Raw genomic sequence first — 21008 nt, forward strand, 5'->3', positions numbered from 1 at the left:
GGAACAGGGAGAGACAGTCAGACAGACTCCCGCATGCGCCCGACCGGGATCCACCCAGCACGCCCACCAGGGGGCGACGCTCTGCCCACCAGGGGGCGATGCTCTGCCCCTCCAGGGCATCGCTCTGCCGCGACCAGAGCCACTCTAGTGCCTGGGGCAGAGGCCAAGGAGCCATCCTCAGCGCCCGGGCCATCTTTGCTCCAATGGAGCCTCGGCTGCGGGAGGGGAAGAGAGAGACAGAGAGGAAGGAGAGGGGGAGGGGTGGAGAAGTAGATGGGCACCTCTCCTGTGTGCCCTGGCTGGGAATCGAACCTGGGACTTCCGCACGCCAGGCCGATGCTCTACCACTGAGCCAACCAGCCAGGGCCTAAAAAATAGGTTTTTATAATAAGAAAGAGAGATACAGAAATACATGATTACTTCCTGATTGCACCTGTGTGCGATGTTCTGGTAGCTGCCTCCATTCTGTGGCCTCAGAGGAGAGGCTGTGTCAGTCTGGGTCCTCTGGGACTCAAGGGAGTCCAAGATGGGTCTAACACCAAGAGATACGGGCAAGAGATCAACAGGAGTGACTCCTGTAAGAGGAGCTAGGAAATGTGAGTAGTCAGGAGAGACTTTCAGGCCTGACCCCTATGAAAGGAGAAGACCCAGAAATGAAGACTGAGTGGAAAGAGCCTCCAATGGGGGCGCAGCTCTGGTCTCTGTCAGCGTGTGGGGGGCTCCAGTGCACAGACTGTCTGAAAAGGAGAACTGGGCTGGGCCCTCGTGTCTGCCGACCTCACCTGCGGGTGGGGACTCCCGGAGCATATCCAGCTTCCATGTTGCCGTGGATCTTGAAAACACTATAGGGTCTGACTGCACTCATCATCACAGGTTCCCTCTTCAAGAGACACCCCGTGGCTGCCAAGTCCACAGGGTGTGTGACACAGAGCCACTTCCTTACACATTTGAGGGAGCAGTTCCTCAGTGGCTCCTCAACAGGTCTCTCTTAGAGGAGTGACATCAGTGGAGCAAACTATGGCGCTGGTCACTGCCAATAACCTCAGAGCCACAACTGGCACTTTCTCATCTCCCTCCTCCACCACTGAAATTGCACTCACCCTCAGCAATCACTCTGGACGTCCTGGTAGTGGTGTGGCTCAAACCCCCATTCCTAAGCAGTGTGAGCCACTGGGAATCATGCCCTGCTCAGGCCAGGACTGCAGCCCTTATCCTTTTACAGCCACAATTAGGCAAGGAGTGCCAAGAGACACCAAAACAAGTCACCCAAGCTCACCCGTATGCCTCCCCACTGTGCAACAGCGGCCCTCTCACCACTGTGGTGACTCCGCCTGCTGCTTCCTAGAAGCGAGGAGTGCAATATAGTCGAGTATAAGGCATAGCTTGTAGTTTAACAGGAGTTTTGTTTGTCCTTTGGTAAAAGTGCACCCAGTTGGTGACCAAGGCCTCCAACCCTGCAGAGCCCCAAATTGTAAGGAATGGAAGAACACCATTCTTCACTGAGTCATTGATTGTAAATGGGCCTTTTCTGCTTTCGTCTCTTAGGATTTAAATCTTACTGTGGACACAATGCCTCTAGAGATCTCTGATTGGATGCAAACACTACATTTTGAAGGATGCCACCCCATCCTTTCAAGGGTTCTCCTTCTGAGCTGTGCTCCAACTGCACCTGGTATTCCAATGCCCTATCAGGATGGCAGCTTCTGGATGGTGTGATTTAAATACAACCAGTCAGTCTTGTGGTCATCAGCCCACCCTACACATCTTTTTTTTTTTATGATAGAGACAGAGAGAGAGACAAAGAGAGGGACAGATAGGGCCAGACAGACAGTAAGGGAGAGAGATGAGAAGCATCAATTCTTTGTTGCAGTTCCTTAGTTGTTCATTGATTGCTTTCTCATATGTGCCTTGACAGGGGGGCTACAGCAGACTGAGTGACCCCTTGCTCAAGCCAGCGAACTTGGGTTCGAGCTGGTGAGCTATGCTCAAATCAGATGAGCCCATGCTCAAGCTGGTGACCTCGGGGTTTCAATCCTGGGTCCTCTGTGTCCCAGTCTAACACTCCATCCACTGTACCACCTCTTGGTCAGGCCACCCTATACATCTTCACTGTAAAGTGGGTTCCCCCTTTGGATATGATTTGTGGGATTCCATGGCTGTGGATCAGCACTCTGTAAGCTTCTAGATTGCGGTGCTGGCTTAGGCTGTGCAAAGGCAAGCCCATGTCCCAAACAGATGTCTATTCCTGTGCCAACAAACCACTGGTCCTTCCAGGATAGAAGGGGTCCAGTGTAGTTAACTTGTCACCAAAAAACCAGTTGATTTCAAGAAATAGTGTCATATCAGGGACTCAATGTTAGTCTCTTTGCAGGCTGATTAAGTATGCAGAGGAGGCGACAGCTAGATCTGTCTTGGTAAGTGGGAGTCCATGCTATGCGCTAACACATTGCCTCCATTTCTGCCACTGTAGCCATTATGCTTATGTACCCATTAGGCTTACTGTAGGATGGCTAATGCCAAAGTGTTGCTAATGTCAACCAGCCCCGCTATTTTGTTCACTTGGTTGTTTAAGACTTCTTCTGTGTTACACCTTAACGTGTGATTTTTTAAAATCTTAAAATGTGGTATTTATTCCATATATTCATTTGTGTTGCTCTACCCAATACTTCCCTTGTCACACACCTTCTAATAGTTTTTTCAGGCTCCTGACCAACTAACCAGGCCATTCACCACTGTTCAATATTTCATATATTCAATATACGCTCACCTCACTTCTCTTTCCACACAAAGTGGATGACCAGGTGCACCACTCAAAGTTCTACCTTAGGAAGATTTTCCTTTCCCACTAAATTTCAAGGAGGCCATTAAGTGTACCTATAATGTGGCCATCATCCACTTTACTGAAATGACAAGTCCCTGATTCTTTGTACTGTTTACCTCACACCCTCTTGAGCAAACCTTCTTTACTGAGGCCTCCAGTGTGCCAGCCACCCCTCTTCCTATAGGATCAGGATAACATCATCTATGTAATGGATAACTGATATTTTTCAAAATGCTCATATAGTTTTGGACAAAATTATGAAAGAGGGCAGGAGAGTTAACATAGCTCTGGAGTAAAAGTGTAGAGAGTATTGTTGTTTGTTCCATAAAAATACAAACCATTTCCGATTTCCTTTTCTGATTAAGTTAAAAAGAGGCATATTCCCTAAATTAATGACTACATGTCATGTAGCTGAGACCTTATTAACCTTCCTAACAACACTACCACTCTGGTTCCTCAGCTGTAATTGGGCTACTGCTTGGTTGACCCCGCAACAGTGTATAGTAATTTTCCAGTTGTTATCTAGTTTCTGTAGAAGCCAAGTCAGCTAATTAAGAAGAAAAATGCACTATTTAGATTTCTAAGAGTGGCACTGATGTCTACTACCATCAGTGCCCAGAATGTGATACTGCCTTTGATAGATCATCTCGGTTGGAGAGGGTGAGGGCAGCTGTGTGGAAAGACAAGTTTCAGAGTCTTCCACCTGACCTTCTCCACTGTGATAGCTCTTACTCCCCAGGCAAGAATCCCATGTGGGGGTTACTCCAACTGCCAAGTGTGTCCATCCTAGTCATACGTTTGGGGCCTGGAGAAACAATCACAGGTAAACCTTGTAAGGGAAGTCTTGAAGAGCAGTGAGTTGTCCTACCTACATCCTTCTAACAAGGCTTGGCGCTCACGTGATACATGGAAAGACATCTTTTGGGGCAGTGGAGGCCAGAAGATATATAGACTTTTTTTTTTTATTTAGTGAGAGGAGGGGAGGCAGACCGGGATCCACCCAGCAAGCTCACTAAGGAGTGATGCTCTGCCCATCTGGGGTCTTGCTTCATTGCAACTGGAGCCATTTTTTAGCACCTGAGGCGGAGGCCATGGAGCCATCCTCAGCGCCCCAGGCCATTTTGCTCTCATCGAGCCATGGCTGCAGAAGGAGAGGAAAAGAGAGAGAGAGAGAGAGAGAGAGAGAGAGCAGAGAGAAGGGGAGAGGCAGAGAAGCAGATGGGAGCTTCTCCTGTGTGCCCTGACTGGGAATTCAACCTAGAACATCCACATGCCAGGCTGACGCTCTACCACTGAGCCAAGGCAATATAGAGACTTTACATGAAACTTTTTGTTAATAGGAGTTGAGGGGTATTCCTCAAGGAGATTGAGAAAAGAAAAGACTCTTTCCAAGATAAGATGTCAAGCTGAAATAGACGGGAGAACAATTCAAGACCTTTTCTTGATTGTTCTGAAATAAGGAATCTATGCCTTGATGTCTATATTTTGTTAGGTTTCAAAGGTATTGGATATTGTTGGTGCCACTGTAAATAGCATATTTTTTTTTCTCTATTTTTCTGAAGCCGGAAACGGGGAGAGACAGTGAGACAGACTCCCGCATGCACCCGACTGGGATCCACCGGGCACGCCCACCAGGGGGCGATGCTCTGCCCACCAGGGGGCAATGCTCTGCCCCTCCGGGGCGTCGCTCTGTTGCGACCAGAGCCACTCTATCGCCTGGGGCAGAGGCCAAGGAGCCATCCCCAGTGCCCGGGGCCATCTTTGCTCCAATGGAGCCTCGGCTGCAGCTGCAGGAGGGGAAGAGAGAGACAGAGAGGAAGTAGAGGGGGAAGGGTGGAGAAGCAGATGGGCGCTTCTCCTGTGTGCCCTGGCCGGGAATCGAACCCGGGACTTCTGCACGCCAGGCCGACGCTCTACCACTGAGCCAACCGGCCAGGGCCAAAATAGCATATTTTTTAAAATTTCATTTTCCATACCCTGACCAGATAGCTCAGTTGCTTAGGGCATCATTCTGAACTGCAGAGGTTGCCAGTCAATAGCTGGTCAGGGCACATATAGGAATAAATCAGTGTTCTTGTTTCTCTCTCTCTCTCTCTCTCTCTCTCTCTCTCTCTCCCTTCTTCTCTAAAATCAATAAAATAAACATTAAAAAATAATAACATTTTACTTTCCAACTGTTCTTGGTATTTAAAAACTTAGTTGATTTTCACAAATTGACTTTGCAGCAAACTCACTAAGCACTTGTAAATTACAAAAAAAAATCTCTTACTTCTTTTGGATGTGTATCTGTATAATCAAATCATCTGAGAACAATGACTATTTTATTTATTTCTTTGTCATCCTTTTTTTTTTTTTTTTTTTGCTTTTTGCTTTACTCTACTGGCCAGAAATTTTAATACAATCATCACTAAAATTGATTCTAGCAGATACTCTTGTCTTGCTGCCAGTCCCAGAGGGAAAGCACTCAACATTTTAACACTAAGCATGATACTTGTTACAGATAGTGTGTGTGTGTGTGTGTGTGTGTGTGAATATCTAATAAAATTAAGGACAATCCCTTCAACTACTACTTGCTACAAGTATTTATCATGAAAGAACAATGAGTTTTATCAAAGGATGTTTGTATCTATTTAAATGATTACATGATTTTCTCCTTTATTCTGTCATGTGGTGATTATAATGACTTTCTTTTTTCTTCTTTTTTAAGCACAAGATACCTTTCTTACTAACTGCCTGTCAATGTTTCCAGTCTTCCCTCTGAGAAATTCCTTTTACTATGCATTTTCTTTAAGGCCATGTTACATTATCACTTGCATTTCATCATCAATTTCCTTCATATTCATAGCCACTTTATATTTTGTTATATCATTTTTATTGTATTTTCATTTTTTTCTGTATATTTTCCACAAGTTTTTATTTTGAGAATTTTTAAACCTTCAAAAATTTTCACATAACAGTGTAATATAACTTACACTGTTATGTGAAATTTTATAGTCATTATTCTCGGGGTTTTTTACCTGGAATAAGCAATTATTAACATTTGCCCCGTTTACTTTCTTTTTTTTGTTGTTTGTTTGGGGTTTTTTTGTATTTTTCTGAAGCTGGAAACGGGGAGAGACAGTCAGACAGACTCCCGCATGTGCCCGACAGGGATCCACCTGGCACGCCCACCAGGGGGCGACGCTCTGCCCCTCCGGGGCGTCGCTCTGTTGCGACTAGAGCCACTCTAGCGCCTGGGGCAGAGGCTAAGGAGCCATCCCCAGCGCCCAGGCCATCTTTGCTCCAATGGAGCCTCAGCTGCGGCTGCGGGAGGGGAAGAGAGAGACAGAGAGGAAGGAGAGGAGGAGGGGTGGAGAAGCAGATGGGCGCTTCTCCTGTGTGCCCTGGCCGGGAATCGAACCCAGGACTTCTGCACGCCAGGCCAACGCTCTACCACTGAGCCAACCGGCCAGGGCTTCTTTTTTTTTTTTTTTTTTTACAGAGAGAGAGTCAGAGAGAGGGATAGACAGGGACAGACAGACAGGAATGGAGAGATGAGAAGCATCAATCATTAGTTTTTCGTTGCACATTGCAACACCTTAATTGTTCATTGATTGCTTTCTCATATGTGCCTTGACCGCGGGCCTTCAGCAGACCGAGTAACCCCTTGCTTGAGCCAGCGACCTTGGGCTCAAGCTGGTGAGCTTTTTGCTCAAACCAGATGAGCCCGCGCTCAAGCTGGCAACCTCGGGGTCTCGAACCTGGGTTTTCCACATCCCAGTCTGATGCTCTATCCCCTGCGCCACCACCCGGTCAGGCCCATTTACTTTCTTAGCTCTGTACTTACACACATATTTTTTGGCTTTGGTTAACCCATTTGAGCCATTTGAGATTTAGTTGCTGATATCAAGGCAATTCACCCTAAATATTTCACCTTGTCTTTCCCTAAAACAAGGGCATTCTCCTACAAATAAATGAACATATTAAGGACATTTCACATTAACTTACACTATTATCCAATATATAATTCATATCCAAATATCCTACATGTGTCAGTAGTGTCCTTTATAGCCCTTTTTAAAAATTCAGAATCCTGTCAAGGTTCCTGCATAGTGTTTAGCTGTCACTTCTGTTTAGTTTCCTTTAATCTAGAATATTTCCCTTTCTATTTTTTTCTCTCATCACTATGACATTTTTTTTTAGAGTCCAAGCCAGTTACACATTTTAGAAAATGTCTCTCAACTCTAATTTGTATAATTTACCTCATGATTAAATTCAGGTGGAACATTTTTGGCAGGAAAATTACATAGGTAATATACATAGATTTACTTTCAAATATAAAACTAACCTGAAATTAACTCAACTTGGTCATGATGTATTTTATATGTATAGACTATATATATCACTTTATTTAGAAAGTGTATGTATAAATCTCAAATATGTATGCAAAAATTCTAAACAAAATTTCAGCAAACCAAATCATACTCATTAAAATCCAATATTGCAATATTGACTGGTATTTTTATCTTCTTCCTGGTGAGTGCAAGCACCTAAGAATATATTTTATTTCACTTATCATCTTCTGAATATTATTATCTTATATTTTAAGTCTGTAATCTTAGGCATATATATTTTTATTGCTCCTCTTCATTTTTTTCCTTCCATCTGGAATCATATTTGTTTTTGTTTTTATTTTTAAGTTTTACTTATTGATTTTACAGAGAGAGGACTGGGTGGGGGATAATGAGAAATGGTTACTTCACTCTAGTTGTTTATTGACTGCTTGTCATATGTGCCTTGACCCTTCAAGCCCAGGGTTTCAAACCTGCAACCTCAGGGTTCCAGGTCAGAGAGCTCTACCCACTGCGCCACCACAGGCCCGGCTCCTTTCTCCTTGAATAACATCCTGTTAGTATTTCCTTTGGCGTGCGTCCTTGGCTCAGCTCCTCTGTTTGATAGAAGGCCATAGATGTTCAGTGACTGGATGAGGTGCCCCATAGCTTTAGAGGCAAAGCTGGGACTGCACTCAGATACCTCTGGCTCCTGAGATTTTTCCTCCAAACCTCTAAAAAATGTTGGAGTCAGGGCGCTGGGTTTTTTATCTCGACCGTCAGAGCAAATGACCTCTGCTTTGGGGGGGGGGGGGCAGAGCCGGGCTCCCCCCCAACCGCCCCTCCTGGGGGCCCAGGATTGCACCACGCCAGCCCACCAGTGCCAGCACCAGCGTCCTACTTGTGCGCAGGAGCATGGCCGCCACCGACTGGTGGGCCCCGGAGGTGGACCAGCAGGAAGCAGATGCCAAGTCGTTGAGCAGCTTAAATCTTCAGAAAGACAAAATCAAGCCGGATGCTAATGGTGCTGTTGTCAAAACCTGTGCTCATGCAGAAAAGACAGATGAAGAGAAAGAGGACAGGGCTGCCCTGTCAGTAAATAAGCTGATCAGTAGCAACCTTGTCCATAACACAAACCAAGCGGAAGTCCTACCACAGGATCCAAATTCTCCCAGTGATCAGGAGTTTTCGCTGAAATCGCGGAATCTGTGGGGAGTCTATGCCACAGACTTCAAAGTACAAGAGAATGCGACCGACACAACTCCATCCCATTTTAAATTTTCTACTATTTAAAAACTTTTATTATTATTAAAAAAAAGTATACTGTTAATACATGTGAATTTTATAAAACAATTAAAAACAAACAAAAAAGAAATCACTTGCAATATTCTTTCCCACATATTATTAATATTTGGAGTAGAATTTTTTCCATATAAACTTACATATGTATACGTTTTAAAATATGGAACCATATAAAATGTTTAACTGCTTTTAAAAAATTTAATTACATGGTCATCTTTCTGTGTTGGTAAAAAATACGTTTACATCATTCACATACACCATGATTTCATTATATGGATATACAAAATTTGCTGTGTCAAATGTAGTAGGCAAGAACCAAGCCGGGTCTAGGAGACCAGAATGGTATCAATTACTAAGGTTGTTTCTGGGACAGTGTTTCTCACACTTTCATAGCATTCAAATCTCATAGAAATCTATTAAAATGAAAATTCCAGTTTCAATAGCTCTGAAGTGGGGACAGAGGTTCACCATTTCTAGTAGTTTCTAGTAAGCTTCCAGCATTTCTGATGCTGCTGGTATCACACCACTTTTGGAGTAACGAGGCTCTAGATCAAGGGTAGTCAACCTTTTAATACCTACCTCCCACTTCTGTATCTCTGTTAGTAGTAAAATTTTCTAACCGCCCACCGGTTCCACAGTAATGGTGATTTATAAAGTAAGGAAGTAACTTTACTTTATAAAATTTATAAAGCAGAGTTACAGCAAGTTAAAGCATATAATAATAATTAATTACCAAGTACTTTATGTAGGATTTTTGCTAAGTTTGGCAGAATAAATCTTTATAAAACAACTTACTATAGTTAAATCTCTCTTTTTATTTATACTTTGGTTGCTCTGCTACCGCCCACCATGAAAGCTGGAACGCCCACTAGTGGGCGGTAGGGACCAGGTTGACTACCACTGCTCTAGAGCATGAAGAACATTTTATAAAAATCAATCCTTACATTATTATGATTATGTAAAATTGTACTACCAATAATCTTAAATCCTGAAACTTCTTTTCCTAATTATCTAAAAATAGGTACAGTGTGTCCGTAAAGTCATGGTGCACTTTTGACCGATCACAGGAAAGCAACAAAAGATGATAGAAAAGTGAAATCTGCACCAAATAAAAGGAAAAGTCTCCCAGTTTTATACCTATTCAGTGCAGTTCAATGTGAGTTCACACACAGATTTTTTAGGGCTCCTTAGGTAGCTATCCCATATAGCCTCTACAGACTTGTCACTGACGGCCTACCAGAACGGGGTTTCTCCACCAAACTGCTGGTTTCCTTCAACTGCTTAGCCTACCGAGTAAAGTTATTCCTATGTGGTGGTGCTTCATTATAAACACGCCGATATTCACGTTGCACTTTGGTCACGGATTTGAATTTAGCGAGCCACAGAACACACTGAACTTTCCTCTGTACCATCCACATCTTGACTGTCATGGCCGTGGGCTGCTGCTCTGCTGTATACACGGTGTTACGTCATCATCTGCGCATGCGCACATGCTACCACATCATCCTACAGAAACTGGGAGAGTTGTCCTTTTATTTGGTGCAGATTTCACATTTTTATCGTCTTTTGTTGCTTTCCTGTGACCGGTCAAAAGTGCACCATGACTTTATGGACCCACTGTATTTTAGGTCTGTATTTTCTCAAAGTTGTCTCTGTTCTGTGTCATAATAGTGACATTATTTCAAGACAAATAATGTCTTTTTGTTAACTCAGCGCCTTGAGAATACTTAAAATGAATAAGTGAAATATTTATTAGGAAAAAATAATGAAACTGTTAGAGCCGGAGGCATAAATAAGTAATCAATTAATATAGATGGTTGAATCTACTAATGAAATATTGTCAAACCAGTTAATTTGATGAATTGGCTTTAGACAGCAAGAGTAGAGGTTCAGAACACAGCACCCCCAGATATGCCTCTGTGGTATGCAGATTACTTTGAACTAAAGCCAACCCCAGACCCTAGGGTTCAAGGGAAACTTCTGCCCCACCCTTTAGCTACCTAGAAGAACTTGAATTAGGGCCCTTGCCCGTAGTAAGAGATTATCAGAGATAATGGTTTTTTACCTCTCTATATGGCAAGGCCAACTACTAGTTCCTGAACATCTGCTCTTCTTATTGTCCTGCAGTGACCTTCCTTCTCTCTGAAGCCCCAAGATGCTTACTTCATCCTTTGCTCAGAATTATCTACTGTATGGTGTGAGTGAATTTTTGTCAGATCAGCAAAAAATATATTTTTTGGTGTGTGCAAGAATTTTAATAATTAGTTTATGTGTGCCATGAGATGAAAAAGGTTGAAAGTCTATGTCTTAGAATAAAGAATAAAGCCTCTGTAGTTGTTTAGATATACAGTAATTGGCCTTTCTATAAAATGTGAAAAGGTATTATTACTAAGCACTGCTTTGGAATCCTCAAAAGAGTCTATTTGCATATCAATAGGGAAAATGTCCAGTGAATAAAACAAAATTCTCTACCGAAAGATATTATTAATTATTAAATAAGAAATCTACAGAATTGAAAATGACAACTAAGAGGTTTTCTAAAATCCTCTAACTTGACGGGATCCAACTATAAAGAACTTGAATAAATAAGTTTTGCTCCAAAAATGCCTAAAATATCTTCATTGTGATTGTTTCCATGTGTCTTTTTGAAAGTTTCATAGGTCAAGTCCAAAAGTGAGAGAAAACAGTATTTTTTTTTTAATGGCATGTTTGCATTAGATAGTCCTCCATTAGCATTGTATCTGATCTGGCTTGATTCTGGGTGTTATAATTTGGGAGTGTAGACAGACACGGCCCTCGGAAGGGGGAGCTGTTGCCAGTTGGGGGAAAGAGAAGCAGACTATCCTTTACATTACCAAATGAACAGGACAGGTGGCGAGACTTCAAAATGAAACGGCAGAAAAATGATCTTATCTCCATCCCCATAATGAAGTCATAAAAGTCATGATTTTCTCTCAGGAGTAATCGTGTGGTTTTAAACAATGCCTTAGTTTGGGTTTTTGCTAAAAGCAGACACTGAGACAAGGAGCTGGGGCAGATGTTTGTTTTGGAGACAGTCCCAGGAAGCAGAAGTGAGGAAGTGGGAAATGGAGGCTGGAAGGGAGAGAAGCAATACTGCGTGAACGTGCACTCTCGTGGGGGGCGTACTTTGAAACCATTTGTTCAAGGCTAAACACAGGGTAGGGTAAAAGCAGGTTCACAGTTGTTCATTTGGAAAATAACAAATAATATAGGAATAAACTCTGTGTTTCACACACTCACAACTGTAAACCTACTTTTGCCCCATCCCTATATTAACTTTAACTGGCTTCCTATGATTTGAAATTCTTGTCTATCTTTTCTACTAAAATATTCCCCTGGTGAGCCTGCTCTTCCTATGTTTGTATCCCTATGTCTGAGGATTGCTTACACTCAGAGCAAAACCATCCATTGACCCCATTTCTCCTGGAGCATTTTCCCTGGCTTGAAAGCTGAAGGCTGAGGTGTAGGTCTGTTTGGTGAGTGCCAACCTGGAGAACCATTTTAAAAGCCCATCTGCACTGTGAGGAGGAAAGGAGAGGTGGTACGGCTCACTGGAGACTGGGAGGCAGTATGGGGTGACACAGGCATAATCATCCATGCCTCTGGCAAATATTTCTTGGACTCTTCCAGTGCTCCTGCCAGGAATCAGCCCCAGCCAGGTTGTAAACAGCGAAACATCAACACAAGATGATACGTGCTAGTATCAACAAGGTACATAGAAAGTGTGATGGAAACATTGATAAGAGAGCAGTCAACTCTGTCCAGAGAGGTCCTGGAGTCTTCAGAGTCCAGAAGATGTTGAAAGAAAATAATTTACTAACAGGGAAGAGTAGATGCCCCTTTCCAGACACAGAGGAATAGCATGTGCAAAATTCCAGGGCCTGGAGTGAAAACAAAAAATAAAGGGAAATGGAATACAAGAGGAGGGAGAAAAGTAAGAGTTGTGAAGGGATAAATAAGACAAATTGTAAAAGAATCTGGACATTATCCCCTAGACTCTAAGGCAGGGGTAGTCAACCTTTTTATACCTACCGCCCACTTTTGTATCTCTGTTAGTATTGAATAGTAAAATTTTCTAACTGCCCACCGGTTCCACAGTACTGGTGATTTATAAAGTAAGGAAGTAAATTTACTTTATAAAATTTATAAAGCAGAGTTACAGCAAGTTAAAGCATATAATATAATTACTTACCAAGTACTTTATGTAGGATTTTTGCTAAGTTTGGCAGAATAAATCTTTATAAAACAACTTACTATAGTTAAATCTATCTTTTTATTTATACTTTGGTTGCTCTGCTACCGCCCACCATGAAAGCTGGAATGCCCACTAGAGGGCGGTAGGGACCAGGTTGACTACCATTGCTAAGGGGTCTATGAAGAGCTTTAAGCAAACAGATTGGCATTGTATAGAGCCCTCTAAGGTAGTCTGCACGGTAGAGAGCAAAGATATGAGTCTGGAGGCAGCAAAACAGGTAATGTGGTTGTATTCCTTTCCTTTGCTGCTGTAACAAATCACGACAGACTGAGTGGTTTAAACACCTCAAATTTATTCTCTTACAGTTCTGAACATCAGAAGTTCAAAATGAATATCATGGAGTTAAATATATATATATATAAAGTATATTATATATATAATAAATATTATATTATATATATTATATATATATGCAACACTAGTTCCCTTTGGAGGCTCTAGGGGAGAATCGGATTCCTTGTCTCTTCCAACTTTCAGGGTTCTCTCTAAGGTGGGCACCTGGGCAGCTGCCCAATGTGGAAATCACAAATGTACATTCCTTACTCTTTTTTACTGTTCATCTTCCCAACAGTTTATTCTAAGTGCCAATAGTAACATCAGTCTGTCTATAAGTTTAAAAAAAAAGAAATTGCAAGTGAGGACGCTGATCAAGAAGCAGTATAGAAATATCTTAAATAATAGTTTTATTGGTTTTTGTCAGGTATTATTTAATATTTTTTCATTAATATTTTAAAGCTCTTTCTTATAATCTATATTTGTGTACCTCTTTTATTGTTCTTATTTAAGTAGTAATGGCATGAAATAATAAACTACCTTTCAGTATATCATTCTTTTATACTGAAAACGGTTATTAGGGCAGAGAACCAGCTGTCAGGTTATTTGAATCCCAGCACTACTGTTGGGAGAACGAGGCAGCCAGCCTCCCGGAGGAAAATGAAGTCAGACCCAACATCCATACCTGGCTCTTAATCTTGCTTATATCCCCTTAGGTAAAAGTCTTAAGTGTTAAAAATAAATAAACTAGAAAAAACCTTGGAAGGATTTTCAAAAATATAATCATGAAGTGCAGAAAGCCTTTCTAAATATGTTACACAATTCTGAAACCAAGAAAGAAAAGATTGAGAAATTTTTCTGTCTGATCAGAAGCTAAGCAGGGTCGGGCCTGGTTAGTACCTGGATGGGAGAAATTTTTCTACCATGTAAAAACCCATCTGTAAAAATCTCTTAATTAAAAATTTATTTATTTGGAAATAGCTAAACGGAGGATTATTAGCATGCTGTCGTTCGAACGATGTAATTTGCACATTAACTATTCTACATACATATGGAGACGTGTGTGGATTCTGGGTCCTCAGAGTGACTCCTTCCCTGTCTCTCCCAGCCACCCCAGAGTTTGTCCTCACACGTGGTCAGAGAGTCTGTTCTCCTCCTCCCCTCTCCTTGTCTGCGCTGAGAGATGGGAGGAACCAGGGAGCGGCAGAGAAGGAAAAGACTGTGGGGCTGCCTACTGAGGGCATGCAGTCAAGCGGCGAGTTCACTGCCTCGAGCAGCCTGGGGACCGGCAGCCCCACCGCAGCCCCAACCCAGCCACCACCAGGAACTACCGGTGAGGCCTTGAGTGAGGATCGTCATACAGGGGCTGTTTGAGAAAAAGGGAAGAAGTAAGTGGGTAGAAATAGGACATGCTTTATAGATACAGTATTACTGACAACTGTTACAGTGGGACTTGCACATAGGAATATTTCCATACATTCATGCCAGGGTAGATGCTCTGACAGGCCCAGGTCCCTGGAATTCTGGGGAAAATAATGGGACACAGGAATGTTAACTTTCTGTTGTAGAAGGTAGGCAGTGGTTGTACTTGTTGAAATAATTCTGCTGGGAAAACAGAGCCGCTGCGAGAGGTGGGAGGAGCCTGGGGGATCCCCCCCCCCCCGGGGGATCCCCCCCCGCCCCCCCCCGCCCCGCCCAGGGTGGGCAGGCCCATCTAAGAGAGTGGGAAGACTGCTTTCTGAGCCCAGGAGGCTCTGGCATGGAGAGGGTGTTAGTACTCAGTACATTGTACGGTGCTTAGCACATGGTAGAGAATCAAAGAACACTGATCCCACCTCCTCAATCCCCGGCACTCTCTGGTAGAACCCGAGAGAAATGAGAGGACAACCTCTACACAGAATGACGCATTCAGGAGTCCCCTGCCTGCATCGTTGGACTCACACTCTGTCCTGTACAAAAGGAATGTTGACTGGGCGCTGAGGTTATCTCCTGTTCTTTCTGGAAATCATGACATCTGTCAGTTTCATCACCTCAGGTGCAGGGCAAAGTGAAGCTTGTTTTATAATGCTTATCTCTAAGCTAGCCCTCTGCCTGACTCATCAAGTGGCTGTGGACTTCTCCCGCCTCTTCTGCTCTGTCTTTGGCTCTGGAGAAAGTGAACCTGTAGCTTTTGACCTCTACTGGTAAACACTACCAGATTGTAGCAAATGGTGGTAGTTTTTAAGTTTGTTTATTCTGAATTGAGGTCCCTTTAAAATATTGCCATGCACACCTGTGAAATATATACATGTACATATCCTTCAAGCTCTGATGGGAGAGATATCAATTTTCTTAATAAAAATTAAAACAAGAAGGGTTAAGATATTTTAACTGGTAGCTAAATATGGCAGGCATGTTGCTTAGCATAATGCACTTCAAGTGTATTATTTTATTTAATCTTCACATAATAATGTGCTACTTTTAGCCCACATTTTACAGATGAGTAAACTAGGTCTCAGAGGAGTTGTGATTTGCCCAATGTCCCACAACTAGTAAATTGTGGAGGCCTTTACTATGTGTCTAAATTTGTATAATGATGAGTTACAGGCTGAAGTGGTGGATGTACACAAATACTTATGCATACAATCTGGCCATATCTTCTATTTCTGCAATGAATGAATGTCACAGTAATGATATGTTCTCCAGTCTGTCATTTCTCTATGACTGATGGCCACATATCAGCGCACTAACCAACAATCATGATGATGCTCAATGAGTATCATTGAGCACAATGAGTATAATTGATTTTGGTAAACATGAAATGACAGAAGAAGAGTGCACACCTTATAACTCCCGTTGTCACAAGTCCATTTGACAGCCAAATTGTCCCACATCTGCAGGAAATACAATTACCAATTACACAAAAAATTTAGCTGCTGGTTGGATCGTAGAGAAAGTAATTGTCTGTGGTAGTAAGGAATGCCTGACCTAAGGCCAGTAAGGTCCTCTACTGCAAAAATTGCAATTGGAACAAAGAGCCATTTGTCTTTTTGTTTAGCCAGAAATGTAAGAGTAAAGTCAGGAGCTGTGAGGGAGTAACGTGCCCTGCGCCCAGCAGAGCAGAGGCACCTGTTCACCAGGGACATAGCAAAGGGGTGGTGTTGCAAAACAAAGTGGGAAAATGAGGTTGAGAAGGAGCCCTGACAGCTTGGTGGTCCCTCACCTGCCCGGAGTCCCTGGAATGTCCTGTTTCCCTTTAAGTAGGAGAAGAGGAGATAGAGAGACAAACTCCCTCATGTGCCCCAACTAGGCAACCTGGTCTAGGGCAGATGCTTGAATCAACCAAGCTATCCTCAGCGCCTGAGGTCTACGCTTGGTCAAATCTCAAGAGGGAAAGGGAAGTGGGAGGGGAACCGAAGCAGATGGTTGCTTCTCATGTGTGCCTGACCAGAAATCGAACTTGGGACATCTGCACATCTGGCTGACCCTCTATCCACTGAGCCAACCAGCCTGGGTCTCCTGTTATCCCTTTAATTCAGATCTATATTGACAAGTAAGTTGGTTGGTTGGTTTTTTGGCTTAAATAATTTGAGTATGGAAGAGGGTTTAAGAGAAAATGTCTCTCCTTTTCCTACAGTGCAGCTTAGATAATTTTCATTCACCAATCCCCCCAGAAGAGCCTTTGAGTGTTCCTCGGTGTCTGTTTCCGTCACAGCTCTTCATGACCCTGTCCAAGCTTTTCTTTCAAGCTCCACCTGTGCTTCTTGAATGTTGCTTAATAATAATAGTTTTCACCAGCATTGTCATGTGGCCCTAACCCCAGATATGTCACATGGTGCTCAATTTTACAATGAGCAGGATAGACACCAGAACCTGTTCCCTTTAAAAACAACAACAAAAGTACAACCCTCTAAATCGCTAGAGTTGGCAAGACACAGCCACTGGCTATCTTCCAGAAAGGGAACTAGAGGGTGTTCTTGAGACAAAGAAAGGGTGGAGAATGAAGGGAGTGTAAACCAGATTCACACTGGAGTCATCTGGTGAATTTAAAATCATGATGGCACGGTCCTACTCCCAGAGATTCGAATCGTATTGATCAGGATCCACAGCACTGAGATATTAAAGAAGTCTCAGCATCCCAGGGGATTCTAATGAGCAGCCAAGGCTGAGAACCACAGATGTGGAGGAGAAACACTGTTAGAAGGAAGTTGGGCAGGTTTTAGGAAAAGGTCAAGTTAATGTGTGTTGCCTAAACTTTTTATTCTCCATAGCATCTAGTTTCAAGTTATCACTGTTAAGTACCTGCTGTGCTTTCTGTTAATTACCTCCATTCATCACAGTGACCCAGGAGTTTGTCTAGCTGAGAAAGCTAAAACTCAGAAGGCAAAGCATCTCCATTAAGGACAAACTCCTCAGTCACAGAGTGTATTTTTCCTGATACGCCACTCGTTATGTCTGACCTCACTGTGCATCAGGATCATTAGTCAGGCTTGATAACAATGCATTGCTTGGCCCTATCTTGCAGGGATTAAATGGGTTGAAATGGGTTCAAGTCTTTCTCCAAGCACCCCAGGTGAGTCTTATGAGCATGGGTCACAAACAACTTTGAAGAGTTTGCCAATTATTCTGTTTCCTCAATGACCCCATCATAGTAGATGCTCAAGAGGGAAGGAGGAAAGAAGGAGGGAAAAGTGGGATATATATGAGACTTTAGTAATAATTGAGTAGTAATAGTTTAGTAATAAATATTAATTGAATAATCATTGAGATAACTGTCACACAATAAAATATTAAGAAATGCACTTTACATACTTGTAGGGCTTGTCAGCCTTTCTTCCTATCTGATGTCAAAAAGGTAAAGTAAGAAAGCCTGAAGGTTAGGGGTTTAGAGGCAGGTAAGGGGCAAAGGCAGCAATGGGAAGCAGACGGGGTGGGTTGACCCTTCTGCAGAGTCACCAAAGTGGCCCAGACAGCAGCAACAGAGGCATCCAGTTCCCAAGATGGGTCTCATGAGCACAATGGTGTTTTCTTGTCCATACACCCACTCTCTTCAACTTGGTTTTTACACCTTTGAATAGAGCATTCATTAATACACATAAAATTACAGCACATCAAGCCTGCAATTCCAGCTGACATTTCAGCTCTGCTTAAGAAAAGCAGTACCATCCAGCAAGGAGGATTCCATACTTAAAGAAAAGGTCTCAGGCAAAGTGGCAAGAACAAAACAGATCTGGAAATTAGACTCTTCCTGCACAGGCAGGAGAAAAATCACTCTAAGTTATAACCATTGCCCCCAAAATTTCTGTATTGAAAAAGTAATAATTACCAAGCCCCAGTGGCACATAACATTTTCTCTAACCACATTTGTGGCCAATAAAGGAATCTCAACAGTCCCTTAGAGTCTGTTCACTGCCAATGGCAAAATTATATTGTAATATTGACAGAGGGCCAAGCCACATCTCTTCCTGCCTCCCCCTCTTCCTCAGTTCTCTACCATCACCATAAATTGCCTGTCGAACCCAGTGAAAACAGCTGAGCAGGAACACGGTGCTATAACTTCAGAGAACACTTCCTTTTTCCACCAAGCATTTGAACACAACTGGTATAAAACATACTTTCAATATGTGTTTGTTGAATGAATGAATAAGTGAAAGAATTAATTAACCTAAAAACAGCCTGGGAATCAATGTAAACAATGTTACATAACAGGAAAGAGTCAAATGCTTGGCAATGACTCAGAAATCTGTAGTAGTTGCTCAATAAATGAGTGCTCAAAGACAGGGACTAAGTCTTCACTGAGACACTGACCCAGGTGGAGTATATTAATTGAAACCCCAGGGCCATGTTTCAGAAATTCACCCAATACTAAGAAGCATCTGGTGTTTTTATTAAGAATACAAATTCCCCAGTCTCCTGCCATGTAGATTCTATTTCTGCAAAACCTACTGTAAGGTCTGGGAATCTGTATTTGCAAAATATATAAATACCCTAGGGCTAAAGTATTAAGGCAGTTTGCTATTTTTCTTCAAGTTAATGGAGTCTGACGTATTCATTCACTCAGCTAACATTTATTGAGTTTCTACTACATACCAGGCACAGAGTTAGACACTGGGCATACAGCATGACCAACCAAGACCAGGTCCTTGTCCTTAAGGGGTTACTCTGAGGGAGATCTGAAACTCATTAGATAGAGTAAGATAACAACTCAAGACCAACACAAACAAAAAAGCACTTCGTAAAGTCCCTGGTCAGTGGATGTAAAAGGGGAGAGGGTAAACAGAAAGAAACCTCTCTAAAATGGATTACAATTCGAAGTTCAGGAAAATGCTGGAATTCACTCAACCGCCTATTTTCTTATCATCACCCTGGGTATGGCCTGAGAAGGGAAGCATTCCCGTGGTTTGCTCAGGGTCACTTCAATGACAAGGAGTAACAATGGGTTAAGGCTAATGCTCCTGCCTGACCTCCAGAACAGGAATGTATCTCTCCTTGGGCCTGTGGGACTTGACTTACAAGAAAAGAAATGTCGTAATTACTGCAACAGATGAGTGAAGCTTTCATGGCTTTCTGAAGAGCATGTGCTGGGAAGGTCTCCTCAGGGATGGAGAGCCTGTGGCCATGAAAGTTTCCATCTTTATCACAAGTAGAAAGTGCATGGGTTATAGGGCTGAAATACAGAAAACAAAAAACCCCACCAGTTTTGGAGTTAGGGAGAATAAACTGAAATTCTGGTTTCTCGACTTATTTTATTGTGTTAGTCAAGGTAAGTCCTTGAGCCTGTTTTCTTGGCCCTCGGGGTCTTTGTGAGCCTTATATGATAGAACACATATGAATGCTGAGCAGAATTCCTGGACCATAGTAGACAGTCAGCAAATCATTGCTATTACTTTATTCAAAAATGTGCAGAAAAGGAGAGCAAAGATCTATGTATCCATAAATGTCAGGTTTTGTGGCTGCCATCTTGACAAGTTTCCTACTTTTTGAAGCATGGAATTTCCATACTTGAAATCTTCCAAATATTCCATATACAAGACATTCTTTAAGGTTTCCTTATTTGAAGGGTGTAAGCATGATGACCTAATGGGTTTGACACCATCAAAGGAGGATCCTCAGGAGAGAACTGGGTAAAGATGTTTCCAGGGCCTCCACTTTAGCCCTCGATTCCTGCCAGGTGAGAACTGTTTCTGGTGAGCAGGTTTGGATTGCAGGTGTTAGGGATTAAATCATGAACAACACTGATTTTTAACTAAGGAGAGGATATAAAGAGGGTTGAGAGTGTTGGTAGATCAGAGAACTGAAACTTTGGAAAAAAAGATGGTTTTCAGTGGGTGGAGGAAACATCTGAGGAGCTTGGGACTGGATAGAAACAACGGGGACACAGGTAAGGAGAGTCCCAAAGGAAGTCAAGGAGGAAAATATAGTCAAAGAGAGGGCAAAATACCTCACTGAGAACCTTAGATAGTTTGAATATTGCCTGAGTTTCACCCTGGCATTGAGCCCAACCACCTCAAGAATTCATTCATTCATTCATTCATTTAACAGGTATTTATTATGCACATAACATGTAGCGGCTTATTATAGCACGTACATAATAAATTCCTGAACTGGATTATCAGGCCACTTCATGAAATGCCATGAATGCCAAGAGACTTTGAGCAGGTACTTTAGCGCTATGCTTTAATTTGGTAAAATGAGTATAATAGTAGTACTTATCTCATAGATATGCAATAAGGATTAGATTACTACATGTAAAGTGCTAAGAAAGTGTGCCTTGAAAATGGTGAGTTCTCAATAAATTATTAGAGGGCCATTTAGGTGTCAAATTAGGAATGCTGCTTTTAGGAGATCATCAGTTCTTTCTTCCACTCCATTCCCCACCACACACGCACTTCAGTTCAAGACTGGATGACTTATAGTCAGCCCAACTTTCCCAGAATTCAAAATGTCCATGTTGTTTTTTCTCTTTCCCTTACATGCCTCATACAAGGTTCTTCTGTTTCACTTCATTCTCATTCCTGTCTCTCACTTTAGCAACTTAAGAATCTCT

Source organism: Saccopteryx bilineata, chromosome 5 (genome assembly GCF_036850765.1).
Source record: "Saccopteryx bilineata isolate mSacBil1 chromosome 5, mSacBil1_pri_phased_curated, whole genome shotgun sequence".
Taxonomy (NCBI): domain Eukaryota; kingdom Metazoa; phylum Chordata; class Mammalia; order Chiroptera; family Emballonuridae; genus Saccopteryx; species Saccopteryx bilineata.